The sequence below is a fragment of the Lethenteron reissneri genome, chromosome 57 (assembly GCF_015708825.2).
Source record: "Lethenteron reissneri isolate LAM-NWPU_2019-01 chromosome 57, ASM1570882v1, whole genome shotgun sequence".
Lineage (NCBI taxonomy): Eukaryota > Metazoa > Chordata > Hyperoartia > Petromyzontiformes > Petromyzontidae > Lethenteron > Lethenteron reissneri.
In genome coordinates, this window is record NC_083835.1 from 7811200 (window position 1) to 7833797 (window position 22598).

Genomic DNA, 22598 nt, shown 5'->3' on the forward strand with positions numbered 1-22598 from the left:
ATCGCTTCATTGTCATCTGGCGATGTGCACTCTAATTCGTCCCTGTGCATGCAGTTTAACACGTGGCAGGCTTTCGCGACCAATATTATTGATAATCAACGTTTTTGGGTTTAGATCGCGTTATTTATAAATGTGTCGTAACCCTCCACCACCCGACACGGCCAATCAGTAAATAAGTATAACCCGTAAAAACAAAGTTTTTCACTCTAAATCCTTTATATGCGTGGCGGCTAGAGTCCTCTCGTCCTCTGGCTTGAGATGGCTGCCACCTATGGGTCAGATGATTGTCTGCCACCATTAAGCAATTGGTAATTAAATATTTATTTTGTTTTCCCTAAACAGTGTAACATTTTGGAAAAAAAATTTCACGAACATTAATTGTCACACAAAACGAGTCTGTGTGGAAAATGTCAGCTCGATTGGATCACGGGAAGTGGGTTAAAAAACGACCGAAAGATTTGCACGGTCGTAAGCAAGCAAGCAAGCGAACTTAATATAAAGGATTTAAAAAGTGTCACGTTGACAAAAGACAGAATAGTTCACTGCTTTAGCCCAACACCGGTGTGTTGAAGCGTGAAACCACAACATTTACAATTTTTGAGTAGTACGACGTTTCGCTGGTAATTGCATCCAGCATCATCGGGCAATTCGCCAGATGCACTTCACGTTGAACTTCTTAGGCACCGTGCTGATCCTGGACGTGAAAAAAAAGCTTCATAGCTCATCGGATTTCTCCGGGCTAAAAAAACAAACAAAAAATCTCGATTCTGTACGTATTAGAAAGATATCAAAAACATTTTTTTCGGTTAAAATTATCGGTGGAGCTGGCGTTCAAAGCGGTTTCAGAAATCCCGAGGTGATGGAACGGAAATCGAAGAGCGAGAACCAGGACACGGTGGGGGTGGAAGGGGGGGGGGAGAGTTGCACTCTCGGAATGACATCGAAGAGGGAAAGAGAGAGAGAGGAACACGTGAACGTGAGAAGAAACCACGAAACGGAGACCCTCACAGCCCCCATCGTGTAGCCTCAGCAGACTGTGGGGGCGAGTGCTGTTAGCGAGTGGCAAAGGCACCGATGGGTGGGTGGCAGAGGTCGCAAACGGGTTTTGATTCCTTACCCGTACCCGGCCGCACCAGGGTCGCAAATGGGTAACCGTTCCCTACCCGTACCCTACCCGAAATGAGTGACAAACGGTGACTCACCAGTGACTCACGGCCTACCCGTACCCGGCCGCACCAGGGTCGCAAATGGGTACCCGTACCCGGCCGGGTACGGATACCCGTTCCCTACCCGTACCCGTACCCTACCCGAAATGAGTGACAAACGGCTACTCACCAGTGACTCACGGCCTACCCGTACCCGGCCGCACCAGGGTCGCAAACGGGTACCCGTACCTGGCCGGGTACGGGTAGCCGGGTATCGGGTAGGGTACGGGTATCGGGTACCCGGTTGCGGCCTCTGGTGGGTGGTCGGCACTACGCCCGGCCGCCTTTGTCTCCCTAGTGGCGATGTTCACACATCGCACCGTGTATTCATTTGAGGCTGAGTCGATCGAGGGGAGGAGGACGGTTTCAGGTAAACGTCAGTGGTGTTGGGACGGGAGCGGGAATCGAACTCGAGTCTTGCTACACTACCGATCGGATGGAAGAACACACCGCACACACCACACACACCACTCACATACACACACACCACTCACATACACACTCACACACACCACACACACACTCACACACACTACACACCCCACACACACACACAGCACACACACACACCACTCACACCACACACCACTCACATACACACTCACACACACCACACACACACTCACACACACTACACACCCCACACACACACACAGCACACACACACACCACTCACACCACACACCACTCACATACACACTCACACACCACTCACACCACATACCACACTCACACACACACAGCACACACACACACCACTCACACACACACACCACACACACACCACACACTGCACACACACACAGCACACACACCACTCACACCACCCACCACTCACATACACACTCACACACACCACACACACACTCACACACACCACTCACACCCCACACACACACACCACTCACACACCACTCACATACACACTCACACACACCGCACACACACTCACACACACAACACACCACTCACATACACACTCACACACACCCCACACACACAGCACACACACACACCACTCACACCACACACCACTCACATACACACTCACACACCACTCACACCACATACCCCACACACACACACAGCACACACACACACCACTCACACACACACACCACACACACACCACTCACACCACACACACACCACACACACACACCACACACACATCACACACACACACCACTCACACACACCACACACACATCACACACACACACCACTCACATACACCATACACACAAAAACCACGCAAACACCACACACACCCCACACACACCATACATACACCCCAACACACACCACACCCCACACACACACCCGCCACACACTCCGCACATACACCACACACACCACACACACCACACACACACCCCCCACACACTCCGCACACACACACCACACACACACCCCCCACACACTCCGCACACACACACCACACACACACCCCCCACACACTCCGCACACACACCCCACACACACACCCGACACACACGCACATACAATGCACGGTGATCGAAAACACCACCACCCCTCATTGATAAACATCGCTCTGATCTTTGACCGGGGAACGCGTGGCTTGCTGGGAAGGGCGCTGTTAGGTTTGTCTGCAGAAACGTCCCACTCGATGACGGTGATTGAGCCACTTCGGAGTAACGTTCTCACCACCCCCTCCTCCCCTCGAACTGAATAGTATGAGAGAGACAGAGAGAGAGACCGAGAGAGAGACAGAGAGAGACTTTTTGACTTTTAAACAACTTTAATTGCCGCCAGCAGCAAAAGCACTGGAGGCGATTTCGATATGAAACACACAAAGTTACCAGCAAACAAAAGAAAACGAACGTTACAAATCGTTACAAATCCACGCGCTGTGGTGCTGAAAGCACCGCGCACAACACGAAAGAAAAGCCACGTGGTGGTGGTTGTGGTGTCATCGCGCACGCCACGGTGACGAGCGAGCGCTTTAGAAGGTGAACACCACGAGGGTGCCGTCCACGCTGGTACAGAGAGGGCCTTTCTGGCTCCCCAGCGTTCGAAGAAGACGCGCTGCACATCACCGACATGTGTGTGGTACATGGCGTGCTCCAGCCGGAGCCGCGCCTTGAGCAGAGAGAGACAGAGACACAGAGAGAGACAGAGACACATCACCGACACGTGTGTGGTACATGGCGTGCTCCAGCCGGAGCCGCGCCTTGAGCAGAGAGAGACAGAGACACAGAGAGAGACAGACACACAGAGAGAGACAGAGACACAGAGAGAGACAGAGACACACAGAGAGAGACAGAGACACAGAGAGAGACAGAGACACATCACCGACACGTGTGTGGTACATGGCGTGCTCCAGCCGGAGCCGCGCCTTGAGCAGAGAGAGACAGAGACACAGAGAGAGACAGACACACAGAGAGAGACAGAGACACACAGAGAGAGACAGAGACACAGAGAGAGACAGAGACACATCACCGACACGTGTGTGGTACATGGCGTGCTCCAGCCGGAGCCGCGCCTTGAGCAGAGAGAGACAGAGACACATCACCGACACGTGTGTGGTACGTGGCGTGCTCCAGCCGGAGCCGCGCCTTGAGCAGAGAGAGACAGAGACACAGAGAGAGACAGAGACACAGAGAGAGACAGAGACACATCACCGACACGTGTGTGGTACATGGCGTGCTCCAGCCGGAGCCGCGCCTTGAGCAGGCCTCTGAACATTGGAAGCTCCACAGAGCAGCCGTCAGTGTCACCTTGCAGCATCTTTTTCTCGTTCTGTACACCGCCATCTTCGCTTGCGCGCAGGCGAAGTTGGCGAGGTCATGGCGCTTGTTAGCCAGGTAAGGCACCACCCCATATACGAAGCTGCTGTTGTAGAAGGGCACCCCCAGTTTCCTGAAGAGAGACAGAGAGAGAGAGAGAGACCGAGAGAGAGAAACAGAGAGAACGGGGGTGGGGTTACATAAAGCGAAAGCATTGAAAACCCCCCCAAAAAAACGAAATGATGAATGAAGCAAAGCGCCGACTACACCGAGCATCCTCTTGTTTCCAGTGATCGTAAAACAAAAAGAGAGACAGAGAGACAGAGAGAGACAGAAAGAGAGAAAAAAAAATAATCTTCTTGGTTCTTTCGGTAAAGTCACGTAGAAAGAAAATAATAAAATAATAAAAATAAAACATAATAAAATAATTCTCACGACGTTTCGGCCGCAACGCAAGCAGCCGTCCTCAGGTGAAGAATGAAACACCACCAAGCTTGGAGCGTATATTTAAGCTGGGTTGGTGGGAGAAGAGCGCCTTCTACGTGACTTTACCGAAAGAACCAAGAAGTTGAATCCCTGCAGTCACCAAATCTTTAAATCGAAATTTTATTATGTTTTATTTTTATTATTTTATTATTTCCCTTCTACGTGACTTTACCGAAAGAACCAAGAAGATGAATCTCTGCAGTCACGAAAGCTTTAAATCGAAATTTTATTATGTTTTATTTTTATTATTTTATTATTTCCCTTCTACGTGACTTTACCGAAAGAACCAAGAAGATGAATCCCTGCAGTCACGAAAGCTTTAAATCGAAAAAAAAATAATAACTCGACGGCTCAATCGGATTTGACCCCCCCCGAGGATTAAAAAAGAAATCAAGATTCCGATTCTGACCATCCACTTGGGCTTGGCGGCCCCTTTGCTCGACACTTCCAATGCCAAGCAACCCACTCGCCTCAAACCCCGTCTCTCCAGGCTGCCAGAGTCATTGCATCCGGATTATCGCTGCAAACTATGATCTGTGTTTTGATTTAGTGTGCTGATCTTAAAGGTGCATTGAAAAATGTTGATACTCCGACTGATGCTCCTGCTGTTGTGGAGTGACTCATGCAGCCAGCTATGGCTGCAGAGTTTGGTGGTGGTACATGTTGTTTTCGTCGTTTATTGTGAAAATTCGGTCACAGTTCCTATGATCACTGTTTCATTGCTTTTATGGCTTTATTTTGGTGATTTTCGAAAAGTTTTTTGGTTTGGCCATGTTTGTTTGTTGTAGTACAGAGTTAGACTGATGGCCTTAATCTAAGTTGTCTTGTGGTTGTTGCTGTTGTTAGACTTGCATCCCACTGGGATTTTTGCACACAGCGTTGGTGTACGGTGCTTTTTAAATCCTTTATATTAAGTTCGCTTGCTTGCTTGCTTACGACCGTGCAAATATTTCGGTCGTTTTTTAACCCACTTCCCGTGATCCAATCGAGCTGACATTTTGCACACAGACTCGTTGTGCGTGACAATTTATTTTCGTGAATTTTTTTTTACATAACTTTACACTTTTTAGAAAAAAATAAATTATATTTAATTACCAATTGCTTAATGGTGGCAGGCAATCATCTGACCCATAGGTGGCAGCCATCTCAAGGCAGAGGACGAGAGGACTCTAGCCGCCACGCATATAAAGGATTTATAGTGAAAAACTTTGTTTTTACGGGTTAATTTTTCTGCAATATTTTGCTGTCTTTTCTTAGATTTTCTGTTTGCACACATTCACTTTAAGATGTTTTCTTGTTCATGTTTTAGTTTTTTGTTTGTTGCGGTTGCACCCGATTCAAGAGCCGAATGGCTCACAGGGCTATACCTAATCAATGAACTTGAACTTGACAGAAGCTCCCCTTGACTCTGCCGTCCCGATATGGAACTCTGCCTCCCCTTGACGATGATGCCGACAATAATGATGATTATTCTAGATTTGAAAATAATGATGACGACAACTGACGTGTATTTGTAAGGCGCCTTCCACCCACGTCTCAAGGCGCCTGATACCCACAACCCTCTCCGGTGAGATCGTGTGTGCTGGTCGTTAGGGGTGGCATCCCCGAACAAAGATAAAGACAAAGACCCCCCGTATAGCCTTAACATACTGTAGGGGCAAGTGCTGTTAGCGAGCACCTATGAAGGTCGGCACGGCACACGAGGGGGTGGGTGGCCAACTCCACGCCCGGCCGCCTTTGTCTCCCTAGTGGCGATGTTTACACACCGCACCAGGTACTCATTTGAGGCTGAGTCGACCTAGGGGAGGCCCGGGATCGGTTCAGATATTCGTCAAAAGTGTTGGCCGTGAGCGGGAATCGAACCCAGGTCGCCGGGTTCGTAGTGCAGGGTAGCGCTAACCGCTGTGCCACCACTCCCGTGGGCACAGGGAGTGGTGGCACAGTGGTTAGCGCTTTTATTCCCCCCAGCGTGACCTGGCTCCGCCCTCGGCCACGCCCCCTTCTGGAACCTACCAGAAGGTTCTGGGTCATACCCCACGTGTCCCTTCTGTCACCTTTGGCCCACATCCTTACCCTGGTCTATCACGTGACCTTGCCAGCCAATCGGGCCGCTACGTTCTCTGACGCCCCCTCTCTGCCAGCCATCAGCACTACTTCTCTTGTAGCCCGCCCACCACCCCAACACGTTCCATTCCCTGGTTACCACATTCAGGTAGGCTCCTCTTCCCCCCTTAACTTGTATTTAAGGGCTGGTCTTTTGGAATTTTCCTCACTTGATGCAGTAATTTTAGCTGTGACGGTCCCACCTGATGACGGAGACTTGTGTTGCCTCCGAAACGTCGTGATTTATTCTTTTATTTTATTTCCATTATTACTTTTATTAACTTTTATTTTTATTTTTTACCGACGTGACTTTACCGAAAAAACCCTAAGAGTGTGCCCCCTAGGGACCAGTTCAGTGACATTGCACGCCCTACTGGCAGAGAGGGCTACTACACTCCCAGTTCCCCTCTATTGGGGCCGTCCATAAATGACGTCACGCGAGTTTGGACGTTTTTTGACCCCCCCCCCCCCATCGTCACACGGCGTCACAAATGTCAGACCCCCCCTCAAATATGACGTCACAAATGTCTGACCCCACCCCACCCCTAGGTCCGTGACGTCATCATTCTATGTCATTTACACAAGCAAAGCGGTCACGGCAACCCCTGGGGTGGGAATCAAACCGGTTCCAAACCAAAAAAAATCTCATTTGAGGCTGAGCCGACCTAGGAGAAGCCCACGACCGGTTCAGATAATCGTCACCATTGTTGGTCGCGAACGGGGATTCGAACTCGGGTCGCCGGGTTCGAAGCGCAGTGGAGCGCTAACCGCTACACCACCGCTCCCCTCACACACAAAAAGACAAAGACCCCCGTATAGCCTGAACAGACTGTTGGGGCAAGTGCTGTTAGCGAGCAGCGCCTATGGACACTTGACAAAGACAAAGATCCCCCGGGTAGCATTAACATACTGTTGGGGCAAGTGCTGTTCGCGAGGGCCTACGAATGTGAACACACGTGTAGTGACATAGAATGAGTGACTGGAGTACGTAGCATGGGGGTGCCGTCCATAGAGAGAGATAGAGAGAGATAGAGATAGAGTGGAGAGAGATAGAGTGGAGAGAGAGATAGAGAGATAGAGTGGAGAGAGATAGAGTGGAGAGAGAGATAGAGTGGAGAGATAGATAGAGATATAGAGAGAGAGTGGAGAGAGATATATAGAGTGGAGAGAGATAGATAGAGGCAAACCTGTCAACCCCTTATCAGTGACTTACCTTATCACAGACCAACTCAGACATTATTGGTCACCCCGTGGTCCTTATACATCTCAACGTTCATCCTACAAAGTCACTATACGTTACACTACGATTTACTAAACACTACACTACTATACAATATACACTACTATACACTACACTACTATGCACTATACACTACACTACTATACACTATACACTACACTACTATACAATACTATGTATTATACACTACACTACTATACACTACACTACTATACACTACACTACTATGTACTATACACTATACACTACACTACTATTCACCACACTACTATGTACTATACACTACACTACTATACACTACACTAGTATGCACTATACATTATACACTACACTACACTACTATGTACTATACACTACACTACTATACACTACACTGCTATACACTATACACTACACGACTATACACTACACTACTATACACTACACTACTATACACTAAACTATTATTTACTATACACTACACTACTATACACTACACTACTATACACTAAACTATTATTTACTATACACTACACTACTATACACTACACTACTATACACTAAACTATTATTTACTATACACAACACTACTATACACTACACTACTATACACTACACTACTATACACTAAACTATTATTTACTATACACAACACTACTATACACTACACTACTATACACTACACTACTATACACTACACTACTATACACTAAACTATTAATTACTATACACTACACTACTATACACTACACTACTATACACTAAACTATTATTTACTATACACAACACTACTATACACTACACTACTATACACTACACTACTACACACTACACTATACACTACTATACACTACACTATACACAACTATACACTACACTACTACATAGCTGTCACAGACCAGCTCAAACCTTATTCATCACCCCGTGGCCCCTATACATCTCAACGTTCATCCTACAAAGTCCCATCACAAGGGAGAAAAACACAAACCAAAAGACGCAAACACGTGTCGTTGTTGCCCGCATTGAAACTGGCCGTACGCCATAACGTACCTGCAAACTCAATTCCCCCCTGGCACAAGAATACGGGGTAAACCGCGCGCGTTTGGCACGGGTGCGTGGGTGCTGCATACGCTGTTTTATTATTTTATTACTTTGCTTGCCCACCTCCCCACCTCCCCCTCTCCGTTTCGGCTCGCAGTTCAGCGCTAACCATTGCGCCACCGCTCCCCACTTGGGGGTGGTGGTGGGGAGAAATGAAAACGAAACTCGGGGAGGGGGTGACGTCACCACCCTCCCACGTGCTTTTAACGACCTCCAGGACACTCCCGTGACGTCACTTCTCCGACTCCTCGCTTTCTTTTATGAGCCGCGCGAGTTTCTGCGTAGAACGATTCGCTCTCTGAATTCCTGTGCGCGCGTGCGTGTGTCTGTCTGTCTGCACGTGCGGCAGGCAAGGCTGCGTTGGCTGGGCCATGTAGCCCGCGTGCCCAGCTACCGCCTGCCAAAACAGCTTTTGTTCGGCCGGATCGAGGGGGCTAAACGGGCGCGGCACGGGCTGGAGAAGAGATGGAGTGATGTGGTACAGGAGGACGTGGAGCTGAGTGGACTTGCCGATGACTGGTACCAGCGGTGTCAAGATCGGCCTCAGTGGAGGAGGCTCGTGAAGGACGCTACTGGGCAGTTGGAGGCAGTCGCCCTCCAACAACAACGAACCAGACACCACGTGTCCAGACCAGAGGCGTAGCTAGGATATTTTGCGCCCTGGGACGAACTATAAAATTGGCACCCCCCCTCCCCCCCGTTAAATCACATTTTCCTATTACATCGAATAAGGAATAACAATTAAAATTTTAATGAAACATTGTATTTAAAGAAGCAAATTTATAGAAATTATATTACATGGCTCACTCAGTCACTGTCGTAGACTGGTTGACATAGTCTACAAAAGATTATTTTTTTCTTGATTTCACTGTTGCAAACTGGTCAATCACGTAATCAAAATCAGTTTTTTCCCAGTGTTTCTCTTTCAACGCTAAGAAGAGCAAAATCGCTGAGACGATCTTGTCCCATTGAAGCACGCAAATACGATAAAAATAAGTTTCAATTTGCTGAACGACCGCTCACAGCTTGCAATTGAAACTGCTATTGTTAATCAAATTTGCAGTGAAATTCCCAAATTCGGAAATGTCGTCTCCATAAAACACAATAAAACCAAGAAGATCCAAAGGAGTTTCTGGTAGAACTTCATTTTGGTTACTGAGCAGCATTTTGCAATCTCCAATTTCTGTGAAAAGTTCGTGGCCATTGATGTCGGTGTCATAGAAATTTCCAAAATCTGTGCAATTTCGACGAATTGCATCGACATCTGTGTCGGATAGAAGAATTTTGACGTCCAGCAGAAATCCAATTTTTTTTTCAGGTCTTTTAGTCGTAAAAACCGTGTTGACATCTCCTGTTGAAGTCGATAAAAAACGCTCTTCATAACGCGCACAATTTCTTCTTCTGCTCAAAGTCCTGCATCTCTTGCCAGTTCTCCTGGCATCTTACGACGTCGCCTAATTCTTCTGTCCACATCGATTCCCCAGGCTGTGCATCTTGTTTTAGCGTTTTCCACAGCAACTTGGCTCAAATCATCACGAAGCTTGACAAATTCATGCTCCAAAGATTAAAGATCAGTTGCTGCTTCCTTGAAATTCATAGTAGGATCCTGTAAGCTCTTCTGAACACGATCAATTTTTCCAAGAATGACATTCCAGAAATGTAATAAAACTATGAAGTAAAAATGTAATACGCATGCCTGTAACTGTTCTGCATCACTTCTGGTTTCAGGCGTCATAGTTACGTCCTCCGATAATTTGTCTAGCAGCCCTACTAGTTCATCCAGTCCTTCATAGATAGCTTTAACAGCTTCTGATCGTGCACTCCAGCGTTTTTCAGACTCCCGCTTTACTGTGATGGGCACAGCTTTTTTTAAAACTCTTCCCAACGAATTGTTGAACGAGAGAAAAACAAATATATACTTTCAACTGTTCCAAAAAATGTGACGACAAGTGGATCCTGTTTAGCTGAGTGTACTCCTGGCAAGTTTAAGCTGTGTTTGTCACAGTTGACAAACAATGCTCTGTGATTGTTGTCACATATTCGTTGTTGAAGGCCGGATAAATGCCCAGTCATCACAGCAGCATTGTCATAACATTGTGCCCGACAGTCGGCTAGAGGTATGTTGTCAGATTTCAGTCTCTCGACGATGACTCTTTCTAGGCTTGCTGCATCTTTTGCATGTATCTCGATATAACCTAAAAATGATTATTTGATAGTTACTTTTTTTAGTTTGAAAATCCACATCCACAAATCTTATGACTTGAGAAAACTGTTCCCGATGTCCTAGATCAGGAGTTGAGTCAAGTAAGATACCGTAGTACTTGTTTTTCCTGATATCACTCAACCATTGGTTCTTTACAGTCGACGCAAGTATGTGGATAAATTCATTCTGGATTTCCGGTGACAAAGAAGCAACTGATCCCGGATTTTCTCCTGCGTGCTGTACGTGTTTTGCTAACAATGGGTCATACTGAGCAACGAGTTTGATCAGCGCGAGAAAGTTTCCAACATTTAATCCGCATTCAAATTTTCCGCGTACCAAAATGTAATTACATGACATGCAGGCTGTGTGTGGCGGGATATATAAACTTTTAGGTTGAGGTGTAGATTTGTGCAGTAGTTTCAGGCTGCCGCGCCCGCCGCAATAAGTTCTAATGTCACGTTGTAAGCCTCATTTTGGCGCCCCTTTACCTTGGCGCCCGGGGACACATGTACCCCCCTGCCCCCCACCCCCTAGCTACGCCTCTGCCCGCGTGCCCAGCCACCGCATGCCCAAGCAGCTTTTGTTCGGCCGGATCGAGGGGGCTAAACGGGCGCGGCACGGGCTAGAGAAGAGATGGAGTGATGTGGTACAGGAGGACGTGGAGCTGAGTGGACTTGCCGATGACCGGTACCAGCGGTGTCAAGATCGGCCTCAGTGGAGGAGGCTCGTGCAGGACGCTACTGGGCAGTTGGAGGCAGTCGCCCTCCAACAACAACGGAGGGCGGAGGAGCGACGCTCACAACAACGAGCGCAGCGCCGGGTGGCTAAAGCACAGCAAGTTGGTACAGTAGGGAGCACAGGTGGTGCATCAGCCAGTGACTGGCGTGTCCAGACACCTCGTGACCAGACACCTCGTGACCAGACACCTCGTGTCCAGACACCTCGTGACCAAACACCTCGTGACCAGACACCTCGTGACCAGACACCTCGTGTCCAGACACCTCGTGACCAGACACCTCGTGACCAGACACCTCGTGACCAGACACCTCGTGTCCAGACACCACGTGTCCAGACACCTCGTGTCCAGACACCTCGTGACCAGACACCTCGTGACCAGACACCTCGTGACCAGACACCTCGTGTCCAGACACCTCGTGACCAGACACCTCGTGTCCAGACACCACGTGTCCAGACACCAGACACCACGTGTCCAGACACCTCGTGACCAGACACCTCGTGTCCAGACACCACGTGTCCAGACACCTCGTGACCAGACACCTCGTGACCAGACACCTCGTGACCAGACACCAGACACCACGTGTCCAGACACCTCGTGACCAGACACCTCATGACCAGACACCTCGTGACCAGACACCTCGTGTCCAGACACCACGTGTCCAGACACCTCGTGTCCAGACACCTCGTGACCAGACACCTCGTGACCAGACACCTCGTGACCAGACACCTCGTGTCCAGACACCTCGTGACCAGACACCTCGTGTCCAGACACCACGTGTCCAGACACCAGACACCACGTGTCCAGACACCTCGTGACCAGACACCTCGTGTCCAGACACCACGTGTCCAGACACCTCGTGACCAGACACCTCGTGACCAGACACCTCGTGACCAGACACCAGACACCACGTGTCCAGACACCTCGTGACCAGACACCAGACACCACGTGTCCAGACACCTCGTGACCAGACACCTCGTGTCCAGACACCACGTGTCCAGACACCTCGTGACCAGACACCTCGTGTCCAGACACCTCGTGTCCAGACACCAGACACCACGTGTCCAGACACCTCGTGTCCAGACACCAGACACCACGTGTCCAGACACCTCGTGACCAGACACCTCGTGTCCAGACACCACGTGTCCAGACACCTCGTGACCAGACACCTCGTGACCAGACACCTCGTGACCAGACACCAGACACCACGTGTCCAGACACCTCGTGACCAGACACCTCGTGACCAGACACCTCGTGACCAGACACCTCGTGTCCAGACACCACGTGTCCAGACACCTCGTGTCCAGACACCTCGTGACCAGACACCTCGTGACCAGACACCTCGTGACCAGACACCTCGTGTCCAGACACCTCGTGACCAGACACCTCGTGTCCAGACACCACGTGTCCAGACACCAGACACCACGTGTCCAGACACCTCGTGACCAGACACCTCGTGTCCAGACACCACGTGTCCAGACACCTCGTGACCAGACACCTCGTGACCAGACACCTCGTGACCAGACACCAGACACCACGTGTCCAGACACCTCGTGACCAGACACCAGACACCACGTGTCCAGACACCTCGTGACCAGACACCTCGTGTCCAGACACCACGTGTCCAGACACCTCGTGACCAGACACCTCGTGTCCAGACACCTCGTGTCCAGACACCAGACACCACGTGTCCAGACACCTCGTGTCCAGACACCAGACACCACGTGTCCAGACACCTCGTGACCAGACACCTCGTGTCGAGACACCACGTGTCCAGCCACCTCGTGACCAGACACCTCGTGTCCAGACACCTCGTGTCCAGACACCTCGTGTCCAGACACCAGACACCTCGTGACCAGACACCTCGTGTCCAGACACCTCGTGACCAGACACCTCGTGACCAGACACCTCGTGACCAGACACCTCGTGTCCAGACACCAGACACCTCGTGACCAGACACCTCGTGTCCAGACACCACGTGTCCAGACACCACGTGACCAGACACCTCGTGACCAGACACCTCGTGACCAGACACCTCGTGTCCAGACACCAGACACCACGTGACCAGACACCTCGTGTCCAGACACCTCGTGTCCAGACACCAGACACCTCGTGACCAGACACCTCGTGACCAGACACCACGTGACCAGACACCACGTGTCCAGACACCTCGTGACCAGACACCTCGTGTCCAGACACCAGACACCTCGTGACCAGACACCTCGTGTCCAGACACCTCGTGACCAGACACCTCGTGACCAGACACCTCGTGACCAGACACCTCGTGACCAGACACCACGTGACCAGACACCTCGTGACCAGACACCTCGTGTCCAGACACCTCGTGACCAGACACCAGACACCTCGTGACCAGACACCACGTGACCAGGCACCTCGTGACCAGGCACCACGTGACCAGGCACCACGTGACCAGACACCGCACCCAAAGCCACCGAGTGCTGCCCAAGCAGCTTCTGTTTGGCCGCATACAAGCGGTTGCTACAAGGGCTGGGGGGGGGGAGATGGAGCTGATGGGGTACGGTAGGATGTGGAGCTGAGTGGACTTGCCAATGACCAGTACCAGGGGTGTCAAAATCGACCTCTGGTGGAGGAGGAGGCTCGTGAAGGATGCTGCTGCTGCTGCTGCTGGGCAGTTGGAAGAAGTCGCCCTCCAGCAACAACGGAGGGCAGAGGAGCAACGCTCACAACAACGAGCGGAGGGACGGGCGGATAAAATGCTGCGAGTTGGCACAGTAGGGGGCACAGGTGGTGGTGCATCGACCGGTCATCTCAGTCAGCCAAGCCATGGAACCTGCTGGGTCTGTCCCGAGACCTCCTCGTGTCAGCGAGCCTTCTACACTTCACGTGATAGCCTCAAAGTGCACCTAGCCTGGCATGGGCGGGTATTGGTGTGTGTGTGGGTGGTGTTTGCCACTCACCCCCTCGTGTTCCCTACCGGCCCTTCATAGGTGCTAACAGCACTTGCCCCGACAGTCTGTTAACGCTACACGGGGGATCTTTTCCTTTGTCAAGTGGTCATAGGCGGCTGCTCCCGAACAGCAAAGGCTGCTTCGCTCATAGCACACGTTAAAGACTCCCCCCCCCCCCTGACGTCATCAGCAAGAGCTGAGCCACTTCGTGCCGGCATCATGGCCCGCAATTTATTTTTGCCAGATTCAAAATGTATCAGTTGCGATCTCTCCCTCACACACACACACGATCACTACCCCTACTGGCAGCAGACTGATGCACGGAGACAGCTGCCCCTGGGGGTGCCCCTTAGGTTAGATCACACAACAGCAGTCATCGCTACTCCTACTTGCAACCAGGGGCGGAGCCACAGGGGGGGGGGGGCTGGGAGGGGTGCTTAGCCCCCCCTAAAATTTTGGGAAAGTCGGTAATTGGGATAACCGGATATCCGGCGGCTGCAAAATGCTGGCTGCCACCTTGTCCTGCCCTGCAAAAGGTGCACCTTTTGGCGTCATCTGGTCCAACACCATGTGAGACTAGGCTCTAAGGAAAGCTGTCTCGGGTGTGGACCAATCTACTTCAAGGACAGTGCACATTATCAGAGTTATGTTTTTTGTTTTGCATTATGACTGCAGGTATTGTGGTCCATGCGAACATGACTCCTTGTAGAAATGGTGTCAGTTTTGTTGCCAGATAAAAAGGGTAAAACAACAATTATCATATTTTTCTACTGGCAAATAAGGTTCCAATGGTGTAAATGCTTACCCCGAGCTCTCATACTCTGATGGTGCATTGTCTTTGAGTTGTGCGCCTTTTGGCGTCATCTGGTCCAACACCATGTGAGACTAGGCTCTAAGGAAAGCTGTCTCGGGTGTGGATCAATCAACTTCAAGGACAGTGCATACATTATCAGAGTTATGTTTTTTGTTTGCATTATGACTGCAGGTATTGTGGTCTATGCGAACATGACTCCTTGTAAAAAAGGTGTCAGTTTTGTTGCCAGATGGAAGGGTAAAAAAACAGTTATCATATTTCCTCACTTGTATAAGCTCATTCGACTGATCCCGACTCTCCCGATCTCTACGGCCACCACCGAGTGCGCATTCTCCGCCGTGAAAATGTTGAAGTCGCGGCTGCGTACCGGCACGGGCGACGACTGGATGTCCGACTTGATACTGATATACATCGAGAAGGCCTGCGACTACTTGGGAACGCCGGCGACGTCAACTCCCTGCGAATAGCGGAGCCGGGCAGTGGTTCACGTGCGTTCGCCAGTCGCTGTCAACGACGCTCTTCATCAAGTCCATTCGCTCGTGGATCTAACCGGGCCGGAGCGGCGCAGGATCGTATTGCCTGTCGTTCGTCCGAGGACGATGGCAATGACGAACTTGATCAGGTTTGACTGCTGCAGCTCTTCACTATTAAAATTCCGTCCCTTTTATTACCGCTAACCCTACCTCCTCCCTTTGTTGCTGCTAATACTGCATAATGCACGGGCATAATATGACTTTTAAACCCCCCCCACCTCCTACACATTCCACAAGTTGTGACTAATCCCATTTCTGCATTTTCCATAAATATGCTAAATTCCTCTGTTGATATGCAAATTCCGTTTGTCAAGGCGCCCTTCCTCCCCTAAACCAAGCTTAAATATACGCTGCCAAGCTTGGTGGTGTTCATTCAGACGCTGTCTTTCCGACAGACCTGTACTTCACCCGAGGCTGCTTGCGTTGTGGCCGAAACGCCGTGAGAATTGTATTTTATTATGTTTTATTTTTATTATTTTATTCTTTCCCTTCTACGTGACTTTACCGACAGAACCAAGAAGATGAACTCTCCGATATTGTCCAGCAGTTCATGAGCATGTCAGCTCGCCGTGTTCAAATCCACAAAAATTTGTTTTCTGCATTTGTGGCGGCCATTTTAAAACATACACTGGATGTCTCAGAATATTGAAGTCATTCTAGATTTGAAGCTTTCGTGACTGCAAGGATTCATACTCTTAGGTTTTTTCGGTAAAGTCACGTAGGTGAAAATAAATAATATAAATAAAAGAAATAATAATAGAAATAAAATAATAAATCACGACGTTTCGGGGGCAACACAAGTCTCCATCATCAGGTGGAACCGTCACAGCTAATTTTTTTTTGAGTTTTGCCTCACTTGATACAGTAAATTCTAGCTGTGACGGTCCCACCTGATGACGGAGACTTGTGTTGCCTCCGAAACGTCGTGATTTATTATTTTATTTCTATTATTTTTATTATTTATTTTAACCTACGTGACTTTACCAAAAAAAACCTAAGAGTATAATATTTAAGTCAGTCCCCCCAAAGTCAAAATCCTGGCTCCGCCCCTACTGGCAACAGACTGATGCACAGAGACAGCTGCCCCTGGGGGTGCCCCTAGGCGAGACCCACACAGTAGCAATCATCGCTTCTCCTACTGGCAACAGACTGATGCACAGAGACAGCTGCCCCTGGGGGTGCCCCTAGGCGAGTCCCACACAGTAGCAATCATCGCTTCCCCTACTGGCAGCAGACTGCTGCACAGAGACAGCTGCCTCTGGGGGTGCCCCTAGGCGAGTCCCACACAGCAGCAGTCATCGCTACCCCTCCTGGCAGCAGTAGAATGCCCTCAGGTCCATGTGGTCTCTTGAGTTCTCACCGAGTTGCAATCAACTTGCCGCTGAGAAACTCGGTGTCTCTACGCGTTGCCTTGAGTGGAGATTGTCTTGAGTGGCCACGCTGGAGATCGTCTTGAGTGGCCACACTGGACGATTGTCTCGAGTGACGATGCTCATTTCCATTCCGAGTGACGACACGATCGAACCCAACTGCGGTTAAGAGGAAATTTGCGGTTTCGCACAAATGCCCTTTTACGGTCCCGAACTTGCGGGGTAGGGTTTTGGGTGGGCTGGGTTTGTGCATCGGAGTTCTGTCGGCCTCTGAGCAAATCAGAGGGTGCCCTTTCGGATTTTGTCATCGCATGGCTTTTCCTGTGCCCCATATAAGGGACACGGGGTGTTGGCACAAACGCTCCCACGCACTCCTCTCCGCAGACCTCGGCTTGCTATACGGTAACGGTACGGGGTACGCGCGCGGCTTTTACGCGCGCGCACACACACCGCTAAATTTGTCAGCTCAACGGCGCATGATGCCAATTGATTTGCTGAGCTAAATGCTGATTTGGTTGACTTCTTCAGATCGACGTCTTCGCAATTGCGAGTTGTCGAGTGAGTGATGTCAATTCTGGTGATGGTCTAGAAGGGATATGGAGCTGAGCGAGTGATGTGAATTCTCGTCATGGTCTAGAAGGGATAGAGAGCTGAGTAATGTGATGTGAATTCTCGTGATGGTCCAGAAGGGATAGAGAGCTGAGTGAGTGATGTGAATTCTCGTGATGTTCTAGAATGGATATTGAACTGAGTGAGTGATGTGAATTCTAATGATGTTTTAAAAGGGACAGAAAGCTGAGTGATGTGAATTCCAGCGATGTTCTAGAAGACATAGAGAGCTGAGTGATGCGATGTGGATTCTAGTGATGGTCTGAAAGGGCTAGAGAGCTGAGAGAGTTACGTGAATTATAGTGATGGTCTAGAATGGATAAAGGGCTAAATGATGTAATGTGGATTCTAGTGATGGTCTAGAAAGCATAGAGAGCTGCTGAGTGAGTGATGTGAATTTTAGTGATGGTCTAAACGGGATTGAAACCTGAGTGAGTGATGTGGATTATATTGATGTTCTAGAATGGATATTGAACTGAGTGCCTGATGTGAATTCTAATGATGTTTTAAAACGGACAGAACGCTGAGTGATGTGAATTCCAGCGATGTTCTAGAATTACTGGAGAGATGATTGAGTGATGTGAATTCTAATGATGTTCTAGAATGGATATTGAACTGAGTGCGTCATGTGAATTCTAATGGTGTTCTAGAATGGATATTGAACTGAGTGAGTGATGTGAATTCTAATGATGTTCTAGAATGGATATTGAACTGAGTGAGTCATGTGAATTTTAATGATGTTCTAGAATGGATATTGAACTGAGCGAGTCATGTGAATTCTAATGATGTTCTAGAATGGATATTGAACTGAGTGAGTCATGTGAATTCTAGCGATGTTCTAGAATGGATATTGAACTGAGTGAGTCATGTGAATTGTCATTGGAGAGATGATTAAGTGATGTGAATTCTAGCGATGTTCTAGAGGGACTAGAGATCCACTATGAGACCTCCTTTACCAGTGGCAAAATATAGTAATAGGTTTTTAGTAACCTATTACTATATTTTTACCAGTGGCAAAATATAGTAATATGTTTTTAGTAACCTATTACAATATTTTGCCACTGGTAAAGGAGGTCTCATAGTGTAAATACTTAACCCGAGCTCTCAATACTCTGATAGTGCGCTGTTTTTTTGAGTTGTACGCCTTTTGGCGTCATCTGGTCCAATACCAATGGAGACTAGGCTCTAAGAAAAGCTGTCTCGGGTGTGGACCAATCAACTTCAAGGACAGTGCATATCATTATCATCATCAGAGTTGTTTCTTTTTGTTTGCATTTTGACTGCTTGTGTTGTGGTTATTGCAAACATGATGCCTTGTATAAAGGTGTCAGTTTTTGTTAACCAGTTGAAAGGGTAAAAACCTATTACTAGACTAGAGAGCCTTCATAGTCTACTGCAGTCCCTAACAGGTGCGAGGCAGAGGCGCAGCCCTGCAACTGCCTTGCTCCATCCACTGCTGGCGGCAGGGGCCTCCGCTGGAGGGAGCTCTAGAGCGGCTTGACCAATTCGTCTTGGTAGAGTCACCCACAATTTACCTCCACACCTGCGGAGAAACCAAACAGACTGCGGTCCTTCACAATTCATACCGCTGGGGGCAGGCGGGGGGATTGAATATATGCGCAACAATGTGGCAACTGCCACGCCGGGAGATCGAACTGCCAGCCTCTTGATTGCGTGCGCAGTTTGCGGAGTCAGCATCGCACCACGCGGCAGAGTGTCGGACATCAGTCCACTTAGAGAGCGGAAATTGCACCAGATTGCGTGCGGTGTGCGCGAGTGGTTGCGTGAGATTGCGTGAGTGGTTGCGTGAGATTGCGTGAGTGGTTGCGTGAGATTGCGTGAGTGGTTGCGCGAGATTGCGCGAGTGGTTGCGTGAGATTGCGTGAGTGGTTGCGTGAGTGGTTGTGTGAGACTGCGTGAGTGGTTGCGCGAGATTGCGCGAGTGGTTGCGTGAGATTGCGTGAGTGGTTGCGTGAGTGGTTGCGTGAGATTGCGTGAGTGGTTGCGTGAGATTGCGTGAGTGGTTGCGTGCGATTGCGTGAGTGGTTGCGTGAGATTGCGTGAGTGGTTGCGTGAGATTGCGTGAGTGGTTGCGTGAGATTGCGTGAGTGGTTGCGTGAGATTGCGTGAGTGGTTGCGTGAGATTGTGCGAGTGGTTGCGTGAGATTGCGTGAGTGGTTGCGTGAGATTGCGTGAGTGGTTGCGTGAGATTGCGTGAGTGGTTGCGTGAGATTGCGTGAGTGGTTGCGTGAGATTGCGTGAGTGGTTGCATGAGATTGCGTGAGTGGTTGCGTGAGATTGCGTGAGTGGTTGCGTGAGATTGCGTGCGGTGTGCGCGAGATTTAACGTCAGTGTACGATAAAGTCACGTAGATAAAAAAATTTAATTAATAAAAGTAAAATAAAAATAAAATAAAAATCACGACGTTTCGGAGGCAACACAAGCTTCCGTCTTCAGGTGTCGTGGTTTTTATTTTATTTTTATTTTACTTTGATTAATTTAAATTAAAAAAATGTATCTACGTGACTTTACCGAAAAAACCTAAGAATACGAATCCTTGCAGTCACGAAAGCTTCAAATCTAGAGTCAGTGTACGAGTGTGTGATTGCAAATATATACATATGTATATATTTGCGTGGTGTATATCGGTTGGGGCGTTGCGCTCCGAACCAGGCGAACCAAGTTCCACTCCCACTCACGACCCCGATGGCATTGACAGCGAATATCCGAACCGTCCCTGGGCCTCCCCCTAGGTCGACTCAGCCTCAAATCAGCAACTGGCGCCGCTGCGTAACGCATCGTCACGTGTTACGCAACGGCACCGGGGAGACAAAGGCGGCCGGGCGTGGTGTTGACCAATCACCCCCCTCGTATGCCCGTGCCGGCCTTCACAGGGTGCTACTCGCCAACAAGCACTTTCCACAGCCGTCTGGTGAAGGCTAGACGGGGGATCTTTGTCTTTGTGCGGTGAGAGCGAGTGGCGGTGCGTGGCGCGTTTCCCGTTTCTGACCGCGTCTCCTATCGCGTTCCGCACATGGTCGCGACGTTGCTGTTCGTGACTCTGCTGTTCGCGACGTTGCTGTTCGTGACTGTGCTGTTCGCGACTGTGCTGTTCGCGACTGCTGTTCGTGACTTTGCTGTTCGTGACTCTGCTGTTCGCGACTTTGCTGTTCGCGACTTTGCTGTTCGTGACTGCTGTTCACGCATGCAGAACATGCTTCTTCATGTTCTGCAGATGTAGATGCCACTGGTTCTTCACGTTCTGCAGATGTAGATGCCATTGGTTCTTCCTGTTCTGCAGATGTAGATGCCACTGGTTCTTCCTGTTCTGCAGATGTAGATGCCACTGGTTCTTCCTGTTCTGCAGATGTAGATGCCACTGCTTCTTCATGTTCTGCAGAAGTAGATGCCACTGGTTCTTCACGTTCTGCAGATGTAGATGCCATTGGTTCTTCATGTTCTGCAGATGTAGATGCCACTGGTTCTTCACGTTCTGCAGATGTAGATGCCACTCGTTCTTCACGTTCTGCAGATGTAGATGCCACTGGTTCTTCACGTTCTGCAGATGTAGATGCCACTGGTTCTTCATGTTCTGCAGATGTAAATGCCACTGGTTCTTCATGTTCTGCAGATGTAGATGCCACTGGTTCTTCACGTTCTGCAGATGTAGATGCCACTGGTTCTTCACGTTCTGCAGATGTAGATGCCACTCGTTCTTCACGTTCTGCAGATGTAGATGCCACTGGTTCTTCACGTTCTGCAGATGTAGATGCCACTGGTTCTTCGTGTTCTGCAGATGTAGATGCCACTGGTTCTTCACGTTCTGCAGATGTAGATGCCACTGGTTCTTCACGTTCTGTAGATGTAGATGCCACTGGTTATTCACGTTCTGCAGATGTAGATGCCACTGGTTCTTCACGTTCTGCAGATGTAGATGCCACTGCTTCTTCATGTTCTGCAGAAGTAGATGCCACTGGTTCTTCACGTTCTGCAGATGTAGATGCCACTAGTTATTCACGTTCTGCAGATGTAGATGCCACTGGTTCTTCACGTTCTGCAGATGTAGATGCCACTAGTTCTTCACGTTCTGTAGATGTAGATGCCACTGCTTCTTCATGTTCTGCAGAAGTAGATGCCACTGGTTATTCACGTTCTGTAGATGTAGATGCCACTGGTTCTTCATGTTCTGCAGCTGTTGATGCCACTGGTTCTTCATGTTCTGCAGATGTAGATGCCACTGGTTCTTCACGTTCTGCAGATGTAGATGCCACTGGTTCTTCATGTTCTGCAGATGTAGATGCCACTCGTTCTTCACGTTCTGCAGATGTAGATGCCACTGGTTTTTCACGTTCTGCAGATGTAGATGCCACTGGTTCTTCATGTTCTGTAGATGTAGATGTCACTGGTTCTTCATGTTCTGTAGATGTAGATGCCACTGGTTCTTCATGTTCTGCAGATGTAGATGCCACTGGTTCGTCATGTTCTGTAGTTGTAGATGCCACTGGTTATTCATGTTCTGCAGATGTAGATGCCACTGGA

General features: G+C 49.3%; 1 protein-coding gene across 2 annotated transcripts in view; it reads left to right on the forward strand.

Annotated features, from left to right (window-relative positions):
• The first annotated feature begins 17823 nt into the window (after positions 1–17823).
• LOC133357301 (plastin-3-like) overlaps positions 17824–22598 on the forward strand; it is an 86092-nt gene continuing 81317 nt past the window's right edge. Inside the window, exon 1 of one of the 2 annotated variants that reach the window (XM_061575180.1) lies at positions 17824–17852. The gene's annotated coding sequence lies outside the window, so the exon portion shown is untranslated. Of the gene's footprint in view, positions 17859–22598 lie in introns of both variants that reach the window. The other variant, XM_061575181.1, reaches the window with a different exon arrangement.